At 40.5% G+C, this 15,652-nt stretch overlaps 1 pseudogene; it reads left to right on the top strand.

The window, feature by feature from the left end:
* The first annotated feature begins 3,356 nt into the window (after nt 1-3,356).
* Nucleotides 3,357-15,294, top strand: LOC125915396 (peptidyl-prolyl cis-trans isomerase A-like; annotated as a pseudogene).
* The last annotated feature ends 358 nt before the right edge of the window (nt 15,295-15,652 follow it).

Raw genomic sequence — 15,652 nt, 5'->3', positions numbered from 1 at the left:
AGTAAAGTGCTGTAGTAACTCGTCTCCCCACACTCCCCACTTGCTCCTCAGGAGAGAACAGAGGACTTCTTTCTCCCAAAGGCCCCAGGAAAAATTCCATCATGATTCACTGGCTCTGATTGGGTCACAGTCCCAGCTCTGAGCCAATCACTGAGGTCAGGAGAAAACTGATGTGCTGATTGGCTCATGCCTAATCAAGGTTGGCAGCTTCTTTAGCATCTCTTGAATGGTAGCGGTGAGTAGGAGGACACCAGGAATGGTTAACAGAGTGGGGCTGTGACAAGGAATGGTTCCATCTGACTTAGATGGCACCCTCTCTTACAAGGCAACATATCATAGCAGTTGGGAGTGTTGACTATGGAGCCTAATGACCTTGGTTCCAAAATTGACATAACCATTTAAGAGTTATGTGACCTTGGGAAATTACCAAACCTCTTTGGGCCTCAGTTTCTTCATCTGAAAAGTAGGGGATGACAGCAATACCCCCCATAAGATTGTGCGACATAAAATTGATTATATATGCATAAAACACTTAGAATAGAGAAAGGCATGGGATAAGATCTAAAGTCTTTGCCATTATTGACAGATTTAATGATCCTGAGGAGAAAGTAGGGGAAATATTCCGTACAGCAAGTCTTCAATAAAGGGTAGTGTTCCTTTAATCTAAGGTGGGATAAGCTAAGATAAAGTGACTGGAAGTGACCCCTTTCATCAACTCATCCATCTTAGTTTGGAAAGATATGCTTGCAGGTTCCATGCATGTGCATGATGAGGTATGGCTTGCATTGAGGAGATCGGGGGGTGAGGGCATCACTGTAGAATGCCATTAAGAGCAACTCATTGTGAGATTTGATTCACAAACATTGTTCTAGAACTTTAGACTCTGATTCATGATTCCGCTCCCAGCCTTGGGAGCAGCAACCACTTCAGTTTGTGACGCAACATGCTGACTTATAAACCATTTATAGCTCTCCTCCATACTTAACACAGCCATCCCACAAATGACTCAGGTTGCAACTAGAGGGGAAACTGGGGACTGTGACTGAACTTTCTCTATAATGGAGTGTAAATTGTCCTTTTGAATAGTGCCTTTTTCATAAATCTCAGGTCTCGAACATGGTAATTAAGAGAAGCCTGAGAAACAAAAGAGGCTTGTGTTCCAGGCCTTCTTTTCAAATCCCCAATGTTGAATTCTCTGTGCCTGTGTCTCCGCCTGGCATTTGATTTCTCCCAACAGCCTCCTCCCACCCTTTTCTTAGTAACAATCTCAGATCCTGGCAGCAAATGGCATGCAAAGCTGGGCACATTTTTATTCTACGCAGACAGCGTTATATAAATCTTCTTGCTTTAAAGTAATTTCTTTTGCCCTTTATTTCTTTTGTGTGCCTTTGGGAGTCTGCTTGGATTCTTAATGGGCCATATCCCTGGCTGGCTTTGCTCGTGCTTTTAAGCAGAACGATGGATTCCAATGACTTTCATACAGGCATTCACACATTTAATGAAGACCTACTATGTGGCAGTTGCTGATGTAATCAGAAGGCTCCTCCCTATCCTTTTAAGCTAGTTTTTCTGTCCAACAAACTCTACTTTAGAACTGCCCCCTTTTCTTTTCTTTTCTTTTCTTTCCTTTTCTTTCTTTCACTTTCTTTTCTTTTCTTCTTTTTTTTAAAAGGCACAGTCTTAGCTAAAAGGCCTAATTCCTATATGGTTATCCCTATTCTGGGTGGCTAATGAAATGAGATCAAGGCCATCAATTCTCCCAGGACTGTATCAGGCTATGTTACATTTCCCTGTTTTCTAACATTATTCTAAGGGCATCTTCCTCCTGTCATTCATCTTGCTTATTTTCCTAAAGTTAGGTCAACATCATGACTGTTCAGGAAAACATTCCTGGATCCTTCTGATTTATATGTTCCTCCCCTAGACTCCCTTGGGTCCACCCTTCTTGGAGAAAGCATTGCAGTTGGACTGTGAGCAGTGATTTACTCGGCTATCTCCTTCACTAGCATAGAAGCCAGGCAGGGACCGTGTCTGATTGGACTTACTATCTCCAGTGGATGAATCAACACATATTTACTAAGTACCTACTGTACCAGTGACTGTACTAGGCTCTTGGGACAACAAGATGTTATTTCTTTGAAGATTACAATCTCATAGAAAGATACACACTAGGTTAATAGTTACACGTCATTATACAATCTTGAACTGATCAGTGCTTTGAAGGAAAAGAACAGGATATTAGGAGACTGTGTGGTAAGAGGACACAGAGGTTGGATAAACAGGACTTTTGCCTGAGTAGGAGTGCAGAGGGAAAGCTAGGAGGGCTTTCTGTCAGGAGACTTTGAGGTGTACTGAATGAGTCAGTAGATTGTGAGTAGGGGAGAGAGGAAAGGGAACTAGGCTGCTTGGTCATCATGGGCATCTGCTGACTTGGCTTGTCCTGTGTCCCTTCTCCAGGTGATATTACCCTGATTTTTCTTCTTGGGGATCTAAGCCTTCCTTATTTTCATTCTCACCGCTGCCTTCTTTTAGTAATAGGCATTTGACTAGTGATCATGTGATTAGTCTAGGGATGAATTTGGACCTCAGTCAAGTCTGGGAGTCTCAGCAAAACTATTCTTTTAGTGCTTGGGGGTTTGTACTCAAAAGAAAAGGGAAAAAGATAGATGAAGACAGGTAGATTCTTGATGATTTTTTTTCAGCACCTGGATCCAGCCATACCTAAAACTCATGTGTCTAATGAGTTTAATAATTGTGTCTAAATTCACATATGGTTCTCAAAGCTATTGGCTAAACCTCCCATCTTTTTATTTGGCTTAAGCTCATTTTCACAGGGCTTCAGTGACTTGCAACTAAAAGTGTCTTTATTAATACAATGATTTTAACTGATGTTACTCATTTGCTAAAGCCAAAAGGGCGTGGGGGAGGCCAGCCAAAGCAATCGTGGAGGTCAGTTAGCTAGAAGGAGAGGCAGCTGAAATACACTAATATTTCCTGTACTGACAGGGATTCCCCCAAGCCTTTATATTCTACATTCTCTTCCTCAGAGATCCAGACCCTTGGGTGTGCATCAGTGTTTAATGTCTAGTAACAGATGCACTGAGGGAGAGCTGCTATAGGGAGATACAAATACAAACCTTCCCAGGCTCTGGCAAGGCAGGTGGTCCGGTACCTGAGGTGCTGGAAAACCACAAGCTGCCTCTGTGTTGGAGGAATGAGGAACAACCATGATTTAAGAGTGGAGAGCTGGCAGGCAAACTGGTTTTTGCTGGACCTGCAGAGCCAGGCAAGCTGGGTCGGTCAGTGGCTTCTGTGAGCAATGGCACTGGTGGGTCATGTCCGCCATCTAGCGCCAGATGTCACCTTTTGCAAGTTGTTTACTGGCTGTTTCCAGCTGGAAGGTTTTTGAGGGCCAGTTGGAAGGAGGAGGTCACTACCTCTGTCTTTACATCAGGAAGAAACTCAAAATCAGATTTTCTATATTATCTCCAATTTACCTTCTTGCACTCCCAGAGCCTAACTGATTGGATAGGGGAAAAGGGCAATCATCTCACAATGTTAAACTTCTGTCTCATTTCAAACCTCTAGGGTACTATGAATTTTATAGATAGACCAGATAGATTTGATAGATAGATAGATAGATAGATAAGATAGGTGGGTGGGTGGATGGATGGATGGATGAATGGATAGATGGATAGACGGATGGTTGGGTGGATAGGTAATTAAAAAAATAAATCCTGTAATGGTCATATTTATGATTCAGTGTTCTGGCAAGAAACAGCACACTCCAAAGCAGTACCTGGGGAGAGTTTAATGAAAGGGCTACTTACAAAGGAGTGAGAAGGAACCCAGGGAAACAATCAAGACCTGGGGAAGCATGCTAGAGTTAGTGGCAGTAGGAAGCAGCTACAACCCATAGGCCTGATGGAACAAAAAGAGGGAGAGGACCCAGCAGAATCTGCTCTATGGAAGAGGCCACTTGACAGGTGCTGTGGTCCCAGCTGCTGGTTCTTGACTGGGTTCCTGAGAAGCACACTAAGAAGAGCATTCATCTGTAAGTAATTTATTAAGGAAGTACTCCCAGGGCAGATGGGAAGTGAAGTGTGAGAAGCAGGGCAGCACAGGTGAGAAATCCAGGCAAAGTGTGATCCCAGGCAAAGTCCTCTGGAGGGTAGTTTCAGCCTGATGCTATAGGGGAGTTTTGGAGGGTAGGTTATGTTTCAGAAGACCTGCCTAGAGGCAGAGAGCCTTAGCATTTAAACCCTCAACCTGATAGTCACCAGTTAGGTGGGAGGGGAGGAAGCATGGGAGTCACCTAGGTCCTAGACTTTCTGAGTGTTCAGTTAGGGTGAAGGGGTAGTTTTGAGGCTCTGCAAACACTGCCTTAACATAGCTGTAGGTGCTGGATGTTGGAAGAACACACTGAAAATCAGTTCAAAGGGATCTAAAGGGATCTGGGTGAAGCAAAGACATCTGTCTCATGTGGGGATGGGAGCTGGTGAAATGTGGGATGTCAGATGACTCCTGAAGGAGGAAGACACAGATGGTTTTGAAGTACAAAAGGATTGTTTGGGGGGAAGGAAGGTAATGCCTGTGAAAAATAAAGGGAGAGCCTGAGAACACAGTCATATCTGACAGTCAGCCAATCCCATGGGAACTCTGGAGCAAACACTGATCATGAGAGGGGTCATGCACTGGGCAGCAGCGACTTGTTGCCATGTCTAGTCATTGCCTGGTAGTTGACTAGGAAAGGCAAAATCCTGAAGGTGGCACAACAGGAGGCTGTCTCCTTGCAGCTGAATAGCAACTTCTTTTAGAAGGGAGATCCAAACAGAGCACCTCCACAGCTGCCACACTTAATGAAATGTAGCATATTTGGTTGCCTCAGCCATCTCCTAACACTAAGAAGGAAGAGCCTGCCCACAAGGAGTATAGGTACAAGGGGCAGAGAGAGAAACATGAGAGAAACGTGGCCCTTGTGGTTCACATGAGCACATAGATCCAGCTGTGCCTGACACCCATAATATGCTTGACTTTTTTGGTTATGTGAACTAATAAATACTCTGCTTAAGTCATTTTGAGTTTGGGTTTTCTGTTTCAGCAAAAGAAAGATTCCTGATTCATACATTCCCTGAGCTTCACTTAACTGTAAATGAGGTTCATGATACCACTTGGCAGGGTTTGAGTTGAAAGAGGGACAATTAATGTAAAGCACAGGCACAGAGTAGATGCCCAATAAATAGCACTTAATATTATGAGAGGAAAAAGCAAAGGGCGCAAAGCAAGGTATGGACACCCCTGGAGGCACCTCTGTGTCCAGGGTAGGCCAGTGGGCTGAGTTCAGCGCTCAGTAAGGATAGTGCCTGGTTGGGCTGTCCAGTGGGGCCCAGCTGTAAAGCAGGACTGGCCTCTTGAGTCACTGTGACCCTGTGGCTTTTCTGCAATGAGTGTTCCCTGACCCAGTGCATTATTGTCCACGTAGGAGTAAAAACAAGTCTTCTTTCTAGCCAAAGATGAGGATTGTCATCCTCTTTTTCTTTACCTGGACAGTCTTTGAATTTATTTTTGTTACTGTTGATTGTAAACTATGTAAATGGTTCTTTTGTGGAAGTATGTAAAGTTTATAATAAAATAAAAAGAATAAACGTGACCACATTTGCAGCATTGTGTTGATTCCAAAGCTTTGGGGAAAAACAACAACAAAACAAGAAAGAACAGAGACTTCTAATTTATAACCCAAGAACTATTTTCAGTTTTCTGAGAGAAATGGGAAATTTTATATTTTAAAAATCTGCTGGGCTTCCCACTGGTCTTCTTCTCTTCTCCCACCAAAAATTTCAAAGCTTTAAAAGACTTCTTAGTAGAGACTCTGTGTTCTGAATGTTACAATGACAGCAGTAGAGGTGGAGGCTGCTACATCTCATTTCTCCTAATCTCCCCGGGGAAGTTCATGTCCTAATTATTACAGAGAGCAAAAAGTGGCTTTGAATAGCTATTTTGGTTCATCGAGCACTTAATACCTGTTATTAAAGAAGCTCCTACCTGGTCTGATTGCTTATTGTGAGACTAGAGCACCTACAGTTACTTTAATAGCATGCATGACAGCTCTTGGGTAAAGTAGGTAACATCAAAAGCCAGTGGAAAGTGGAGTCCTCTGGCACCTGCTCTGGTTCTTTCTTTCTGTCTTCAAGTCAAGGAGAGACTAAATGATTTCGACTGGTTTTTCTCATTTTTCTTAGGGCTTGGGGGACCACAAAAGCCCATCTTTATGTCACTTCCCTTGTGGTGCCATCCCCAGCATGCCCTGGCAGAATTAATTATTGCTTCCTTTGGTATCTGTGGTAGCCAGCATCCAGAATGGCCTCCAATGATACCTGCTTCCTGGGTTACATGCCCTTACTTAGTACCATCCTACACTGAATGAGGCTGACCTGTGTGACCAATAGGATATTGCAGAAATGAGCATATAACTTCTGAAGTTAGGCCATAAAAGACATTGTGGAATCTTTCTTGTTCTCTCTTGGATCACTTGCCCTGTGGAAGTTTAGCTGCTGTGTCATTAAAAGACAGTAGTTTTAAAAGATGTCCACAGATTCTTTGATACATCTCCCTTCAGGAAATGGAGCTTAATTCCTTTCTCCTTAAGTGTGACTGGACTTGTTGGCTCACTTCTAATGAACAGAATATAGCAGACATAATGATTTGTGATTTCTGAGATTTAGTCATGAAAGGAATCACAACTTTACCCTTGCTGTCTCTCTTAGACTATGTGATCTGAGGGGAAATTCCCTGACATGAGGACACTCAAACATCCCTGTGGATAGATCCATGAAGCAGGGAACTGGGACTGCCTGTTGACAACTATGGGAGTGAGTCTTCCAGGAGGCATAACCTGCAGCTCTGGTCAAGGCTACAGATGGCTGGGTTCTAGCTGACGACTTGACTACAACGTCTTCATGAAAGATTCTATGCCAGAATCACCCAGCTAAGCTGCTCCTAAATTTATAATCATTTAAGTTTTAATTAAGTCTTAAAAAATATATGTAATTTATTATTATCAGCTAAATTAGAGGAGGAAAATTTACTTATTTTTCACCCTAATATGACAAAAGAAACTTTACTGTTTTTGGTTTGGTTTTGCCAAGAAAAGCCAAAGTTAACAGTCAAGAGCTAAGACTGTAGTATATTATTTGTGGAGGTATACTGCTTAATGAAACAATAAAACTATAAAAATGTAAATGACTTTACATACAAAACACAAAGAAGGGGCACCTGGCTGGCTCAGGCAGTAGAACATGCGACTTTTGATCTTGGGGTCATGAGTTCTGGCCCCACGCTGGGGGTAGAGATTATTAAACAAATACATAAATAAATATTTTTAAAAACCATAAAGAAATAAATTCAAAACCAAAATAATCTTTTTAGAAATCAGGGGGTAATTGACATATAACATTGTATGAGTTTCAAGTATACAACATAATGATTGTATATGTATATATTGCTAAATGATCACCACGGCAAGTCTTCAGTGTGGTCCCTGCCCCCCCCGCCCTCACCTCCGCTGAGGGCTCTGCTGTTTTGAGAGAAATACACCAGTGAGAGCTGGGGCTCCTTCCCAGGAAGAACTTAGGCTCACTTTGGTTTGTTTCCAGGGTGGGGTTATTTTAGAGATTCCTCCCCGCCCCCCCCACCCCACGCCTCCCTCTCCTGGCTTTGCTTGAATCTTGGCTGTTGGCGGCTCAGAGTGGGTGGGGTAGGGCGGGGGTGGCCAGGGGTGCCCCATAGGGGCCCTGACCCTGTTGCTGTGTCCTCCTCTCTCCTCTTCCTGCTGCCCATGAGGGCCCCTGGACTAGCTGGGCCTGGGACCAAGGTGTCTGGACAGGCGGCTTGTTTGGAGAAGTGGCTGTTGGTGGAAGGCTGGGTGTCCCTACTTGACTCACCTCTTTGGTCAAAATAAAAAGAATTATCTCAGGTCAGAAAAAAAAAATACAGGAGGTGGCTGAGATGCCAGCAGCTCCAAGGGCAGGGGAGGGGAGGGTAGGGTGGGTAGAGTGGCGCCAAGCGCAGCAGGGGTGAAGGTGGCAGCCGGTGGCCAGCAGGCAGCATAGGTCGCATTCTCCTTGCTCCTAGGCCATGGGTGCCAGGGCAGCAGGGCAGCATGGACAATAAGTCAAGACAACTAGACAATAAGTCTAGTTAATATCTGTCACCATACAGTTACAAAATCTTTTTTTTTTCTTTTCAAGATAATCTTTTAAAATAAATATTATTGGATTAAAAAGACAACAGAAAAATAGTGCAACTCCTTTTGAAAAAAACAGTTTGACAGTTCCTTAAAACATGAAACATAAGGGGAGGTTTCAAGATAGCAGACTAGGAAGATCCTGATCTCACCTCTTCCCATGGACACAACAAATCTCCACCTACGTTCAGAATAATTGCCTCTGAAGATGACCTAGAACCTGGATGGACAGACCCTCCCAGCAAGGGATGGCACTGAGATGGGTAGAAGAGGCAGAGATGTGGCTATGCTAAGGAAAAAAAACTACACACCAGGTACAGCACTCCACTGTCAGGAGGGATCTCAAATGTACAGAAATTTTCCCTGAGGAGTGAGATATTCGAGCTCCAGATCAGGCACCCCAAACCTTAACTCTACACAAGAGAGATGATCTGGCAAAAAGCTATCTTTGAAAACTAACAGGGAATACTTCAAGGAAAACTATAGAACTATAGGGAAATGCACTTTTGAAGGGCTTGTGTGCAGACTCACTTGACCTAGAAACTAGCACAAAAACATCAGATGGAAAAGTACATAGATCACAGGTGAAGGAGACCCACTTATGAATGAGAGAACCAGCTGGAAAGGCAGGAGGCAGGAGGCAGCTGGGTCTCTCTGTGGGGATTGAAACTGGCAGCAACCATTTTTGCTACGTAATTCTGCTCTGCTGATCCCAGCAGTGATGGCTGCCATTTTGGAATCTCCTTCTAAATTGCTAATGCCTTGGGGTATGACTTGCTGAAAGCATCACACAACCCTGTGTGTTGGCTGGGCCTCACAATCGACAGAATGATAACTCTGCCCACAGCACACCAGCAACAGTCAAAACTGGTCTTTATAGTTAGCTGAGACAGGAGCCATACCCCCCACCAGTGTACCCAAAGCACCTATGGCTCTGCCATACTACAAAGGCGACACAATTGGAGCAGCTGGCTCTGGTGGCCAGGGATTGTACTTCCGGGTCCCACAGGACATCTTTAATATAAGGCCATTCCTTCAAGACTGGGATACTTAGCTGTACTACCTAATACACAGAAACAAACACACAAAGTTAGGCAAAATGAAGAAAGAGAGGAATATGTTCTAAATGAAAGAACGAGATGAAATCTTAGAAAAAAACTAAATGAAGTGAAGATAAGCAATATACCTGATAAAGAGTTTAAAGTAATGGTCATAAAGATGCTTACCAAACTCAGGAGAAGAATAAACATAGTGAAAACTTCAACAAAGATAGAAAATATGAGAAAGTATCAATCAGAGCTGAAGACTACAACAGAAATAAACAATACACTAGAGGGAATCAACAGCAGATTAAAAGATGCAGAAGAACAAATCAGTGATCTGGAAGACAGGGTAGTGCAAATCACCAAAACTGAACAGCAAAAAGAAAAAAGTATCTTTAAAAATGAGGATAGTTTAAAGACAACTACCAGGAATCACAGAGACTGCCACACAAGATGAATGCAGAGATCCACACCAAGACACACACTGCAACTAAAATGTCAGAAAGTAAAGATGAAGAGAGAATCTTAAAAGCAGCAAAAGAAAAGCAAATAGTTATATATAAGGGAAACTTATGTATAAGGGAAGCTGATTTTCTAGCAAACTTTGCAAGCTAGAAGAAAGTGGGACAATATATTCCAAGTACTTAAAGGAAAAAAACTTATAACCAAGGAAATTCTACCCAGCAAGATTATCATTCAGAATTGAAAGGGAGACAGAAAGTTTCTCAGACAAACAAAAGCTAAAGGATTTCATCAGCACCAAATGTGCTTTACAAGAAACATTAAAGGGATTTCTTTAAATGGAAAAGAAAAGGCCATAACTGGACACAATAAAATAAATGAAAGAAAAAATTCTAACTGGTAGAGGCAAACATATAGAAAAGGTAGTGGATCAACACTTATAAAACTAGTATGAGAGTTAAGAGACAAAAGTAGTAAAAGCCAATACATCTACATTAATTAGATAAGAAATACATTAAATAAAAACATGTAAATTATGACATCAAAACACTAAAAGTGTAGTGTTTTCGGAATGTGTTTGAACATAAATGACCACAAAATTAAACATTTTTTTTCATATTCATTTTTGAGAAAGAGAAAGACACACACAGAATATGAGTGGGGGAGGCGCAGAGAGAGAAGGAAACACAGAATCCTAAGCCAGCTCCAGGCTCTGAGCTGTCAGCACAGAGCCTGATGCGGCGCTCAAACTCGTGAACCATGAGATCATGGCCTGAGCCGAAGTTGGATGTTCAACCGACGGAGCCACCCAGGTGCCCCTAAATGACCACCAACTTAAAATAGACTGCTACATTACACAGGTTGTTATGTAATCCAGTCAAAAGACAGAAGGTGGCTAAATGGATAAAAAATATGCTGCCTATAAGAGACTCACTTCAGATCCAAAGACACACACAGAAGGAATGAGGGATGGGAATGGAAAGGAAAAGAAAGTAGGGATAACAATAATTATATCAGACAAAATATACTTTCGACAAAGGCTGTAATAATTGACAAAGAATGGCATTATATAATGATAAAGGGATCAAACCACAAGAAGAGATAACACTTATAAATATTTATGTGCCCACAATAGGAGCACCTAAATATATAAGCAAATATTAACAGACAAAAAGAGAGAAATTGACAGCAATATGATAATAGTAGGGAACTTTAAAACCCTACTCACATCAATGGATGGATCATCCAAACAGAAGATTAATAAGGAAACATTAACCTTGAGAACATCAATGGATAGAAGAGTACAATGGATTGAGAGAGAACATCAATGGATGGATCATCCAGACAGAAGATTAATAAGGTTGGGGTTGTGGGAGGGGGGATGGGCTAAGTGGGCTAAATGGGTAAGGGGCACTAAGGAATCTACTCCTGAAATCATTGTTGAACTATATGCTAACTAATTTGGATGTAAATTAAAAAAAATAAAAAATAAAACAGGTTAATAAAATAAATAAATAAATAAATAAATAAGAAAAAAAGAAGATTAATAAGGAAACATTAACCTTGAACAACACATTAGAACAAATAGACTTAATCTCTCTCAGAGAAAAGTCCTTCTAGGAACAGTAGAATACACATTCTTCTCAAGTGCACATGGGACATTCTCCAGGATAAATCACATATTAGGCAACAAAACAGTGTCAATAAATTTAAGAAGAGTAAATTAAGAAGATTAAAATTATATCAAGCATCTTTTTCAACCACAGTGCATGAAACTAGAAATGAACTACAAGAAGAAAAGTGGAAAATAACACCAACATGTGAAGACCAAACAACATGCTTCCAAACAACCAATGAGTCAATGAAGAAATCAACCAGGAAATAAAAAGTACTTTGGGGCAAATGAAAATGAAAACACAACACTCCAAACTGTATGGGATGCAGCAAAAACAGTTGTAAGAAGGAATTTTGTAGCAATAAATGTCCCACCTCAAGAACAAGAAAAATCTCAAATAAACAATTTAACTTTACATTTAAAGGAGCTAGAAAAAGAAGAACAAATAAAGTTCTAGCTACAGCAATTAGATAAGAAAAAAAGAATAAAAGGCATCCAGAAGAGCAGCAGGAACTGCTGCCCAAACCACATCTCCTAACCAGAGAGTTGTGCAAAGCCTCAGTTCAGTTGAAGTAGTATCAGGTCTCATTTAACAAGCAAACCAGAGCACACCTAGTTAAAACTTGCCACATTCTGGCCAGAGACCAAGCACTGCCCATTGCAGGCAAAGAGAGCCCCTGAAGGAGACTGACCTGAGGGACAGAGCAGCCAAAACACAACACCAGGATGCACAGAGCACACACCAGAGACAATCCTGGAAGAGCCAGGCCCTGGACACTATACAATCTCTTCTTCAAAAGGCCATTACTTCAGGAGCAGGAAACACAATGGGATTTTCTAACACAGAGAAGAAGGCAGAGACTTAGACAAAATGTCAAAACAGAGGAATTCATCCAAAATGGAAGAACAAGATAAGGCCATGGCCAGAGATCTAAGCAAAACCGATATAAGTGGCATGCCTGATGGAGAATTTAAAGCAACAATCATAAGGATACTTGCTGGGCTTAAGAAAAGAATAGAAGACATCAGGGAGACCCTGACCACAGAGATAAAAGTTAAAAAAGAATCAGTCAAAAATGAAGAATACAATAACTGAGATTGGAAACAGGCTTGATGCAATGAACAGCAGACTGGAAGAAGCAAAGGAAAAAAAAAGTAACATAGAAGACAAAATAATAGAAAATAATGAAACTGAACAAAAGAGAGAAAGAATAATTATGGAACACAAGAATAGACTTAGGGAACTTAGTGACTCCATCAAATGTCACTAACATTCAAATGTCACATTACATTTATAGGATTATTATAGGAGTCCCAGAAGAAGAGAGAAAAAGAGGCAAAAAAATTTAACTATTAGTTAAAAACTTCCCTAATGTAGGAAAGGAAACAGACATCCAGATCCAGGAGGCACAGAGAACTCCTATAACATCCATGGTCAAGATATTGTAATTAAATTTGCAAAATATAGTGATAATGAAAAAAATCTCAAAAGCAGCAAGACAAAAGAATTCCTTAACTTACAAGGGAGAACCCATAATGCTAGCTGTAGATTTCTCAACAGAAAGTTAGCAGGTCAGAAGGGAGTGGCATGATATGCATAAGAAAAATCTCTAGCCAAGAATACTCTATCCAGCAAGGCTATCATTCAGAATAGAAGGAGAGATAGTTTCCTAGACAAACAAAAACTAAAGGAGTTTGTGACCACTACACCAACTCTGCAAGAAATATTAAAGGGGATTCTGAGTGGAAAGGAAAGACCAAAAGTGAGAAAGACAAGAAAGGATCAGAGAAAAATCTCAAGAAACAATGACAAAACAAGTAATAAAATTCACTAAATGTATATTTATCAATAATTATTTTGATTCTAAATGGACTAAACATTCAAAGACATATGGTATCAGAACAGATAAAAAAAAGAACCAACCAAGGGCCATTTATATGCTGCTAAAAGAGATTCATTTTAGACCTAAAGACACCTGCAAATCGAAAGTCAGGGAATGGAGAAACATTAATCATGCAAATGGATGTCAAAAGAAAGCCAGAGTAGCAATACTTATATCAGATGAACTAGACTTTAAAACAAAGACTGTAACAAGAGATGATAATAAACAAGAAGATTTAACAATTATAAATATTTATACACCCAACAATAAGGCACTCAAATATAAAACAAACAATTAGAACAAACATAAAGGAACTAATTGATAATAATACAATAATAAATAGTAGGGGAGTTTAACATCCCACTTATAGCAATGGACAGACAGATCATCTAAACAGAAAATCAATAAACAATAACATTCAATGACACACTGGACCAGATGGACTTAACAGATATATTGAGAACATTCTACCCTAAAACAGCAGAATACACATTCTTTTCAGGTGCACATGGAACACTCTCCAAAATATATCACATACTAGGTCACCAATCAGGCCTCAACAAACAAAAAGATACCAAAACACTGTGAAACTTGAAGTCAGCAAGAAGAAAAATTTGGAAAGACCACAAAGACGTGGAGGTTAAACAACATGCTACTAAACAATGAATGGGTCAACCAGGAAATCAAAGAAGAAATTTAAAAAAAAACATGGAAATAAATGAAAATGAAAACAGCACAGTCTAACTCCTTTGGGATGCAGCTAAAGAGAGAAGTAAATAGCAATACAGGCCTACCTTAAGAAGCAAGAAAAATCTCATATAAACAACCTAACCTTACACCCAAAGGAGCTAGGAAAAAAAAAAAAAAAAAAAAGAACAACAAATGAAGCCTATAGCTAGCAGAAGGAAGGAAATAATAAAGATTAGAGCAAAAATAAATGATATAGAACAAACAAACAAAAAAACCAATAGAACAGATCAATGAAATCAGGAGATGGTTCTTTGAAAAAATTAATAGTTGATAAACCCTTAGCCACACTTATCAAAAGGAAAAGAGAAAGGACCCAAATAAATAAAATCACAAGTGAGAGAAGAGAAATAATAACCAACACCACAGAAATACAAACAATTGTGAGGGAATATTATGAAAAACTATATGCCAACAAATTGGACAATCTAGAAGAAATGGATGAATTCCTGGAAACATATAAATGACCAATATTGAAACAGGAAGAAATAGAAAACTTGAACAGATTGATAACCAGCAAAGAAACTGAATCAGTAATCAAAACATCTCCCAACAAACAAAAGTACAGGGCCAGATGGTTTCACGGGGGAATTCTACCAAACATTTAAAGAAGAGTTAATACCTTTCTTCTCGAACTATTCCAAAATAATAGAAAAGGAAGGAAAACTTCCAAATTCATTTTATGATGCCACATTAGCCTCATATCAAAATCAGATAAAGAATCCACTAGAAAAGAGAACTACAGGCCTTGCAGACACTGCCACCCTGGAGCCACCTGCGGTTCCCAGCTATGGTCAACCTCACTGTTCTTCAACATTGCTGTAGACAGTGAGCACTTGGGCCGTGTCTCCTTTGAGCTGTTTGCAGACAAAGTCCAAAGACAGCAGAAAACTTTTGTACTGTAAGCACTGGGGAGAAAATATTGGTTATAAAGGTTCCTGCTTTCACAGGATTATTCCAGCATTTATGTGCCTGGGTGGTACCTTCACGTGCCATAATGGCATTGCTGGCAAGTCCGTCTATGGGGAGAAATCTGATGATAAGAATTTCATTCTGAAGCATACAAGTCCTAGCATCTTGTCTATGGCAAATGCTGGACCCAACATAAATGGTTTCCGGTTTTTCATCTGCACTGCCAAGACCTAGTGGTTGGATGGCAAGCATGTGGTCTTTGGCAAGGTGAAAGAGTGCATGAATATTGCGGAAGCCATGGAGCACTTTGGGCCCAGGAATGGCAAGACCAGCAAAAAGATAACTATTGCTAACTGTGCACAAATCTAATAAATTTGACTTGTGTTTTATCTTAACGTCCAGACCATTCCTGTACCTCAAGAGGGCACCCTTTTGTCCCCATCTGCTTGAAATATCCTATAATCTTTGTGCTCTCACTGCAGTTCTATGGGTTCCATATTTTCCTTATTCCCTTCCAAGTCTAGCTGGATTGCAGAGTTAAGTTCATGATTATTGAATAAAAACAAAAAAACAACAACAGCAAAAAGAACTACAAGCCAATATCCCTGATAAACATTGGTAAAAAAAATTCTAAATAAAGTACGAGCATACTGATTCCAACAACTTGTTTATTTTTAAAGTTTATTTAGTTTGAGAGAGAGAGGGAGAGAGGGAGAGAGAACATGAGCAATGGAGGAGAAGAGAGAGA

The sequence above is a fragment of the Panthera uncia genome, assembly GCF_023721935.1.
Source record: "Panthera uncia isolate 11264 chromosome E2 unlocalized genomic scaffold, Puncia_PCG_1.0 HiC_scaffold_19, whole genome shotgun sequence".
Classification (NCBI taxonomy): Eukaryota; Metazoa; Chordata; class Mammalia; order Carnivora; family Felidae; genus Panthera; species Panthera uncia.
This window is presented reverse-complemented; position numbering and strand designations above follow the sequence as displayed.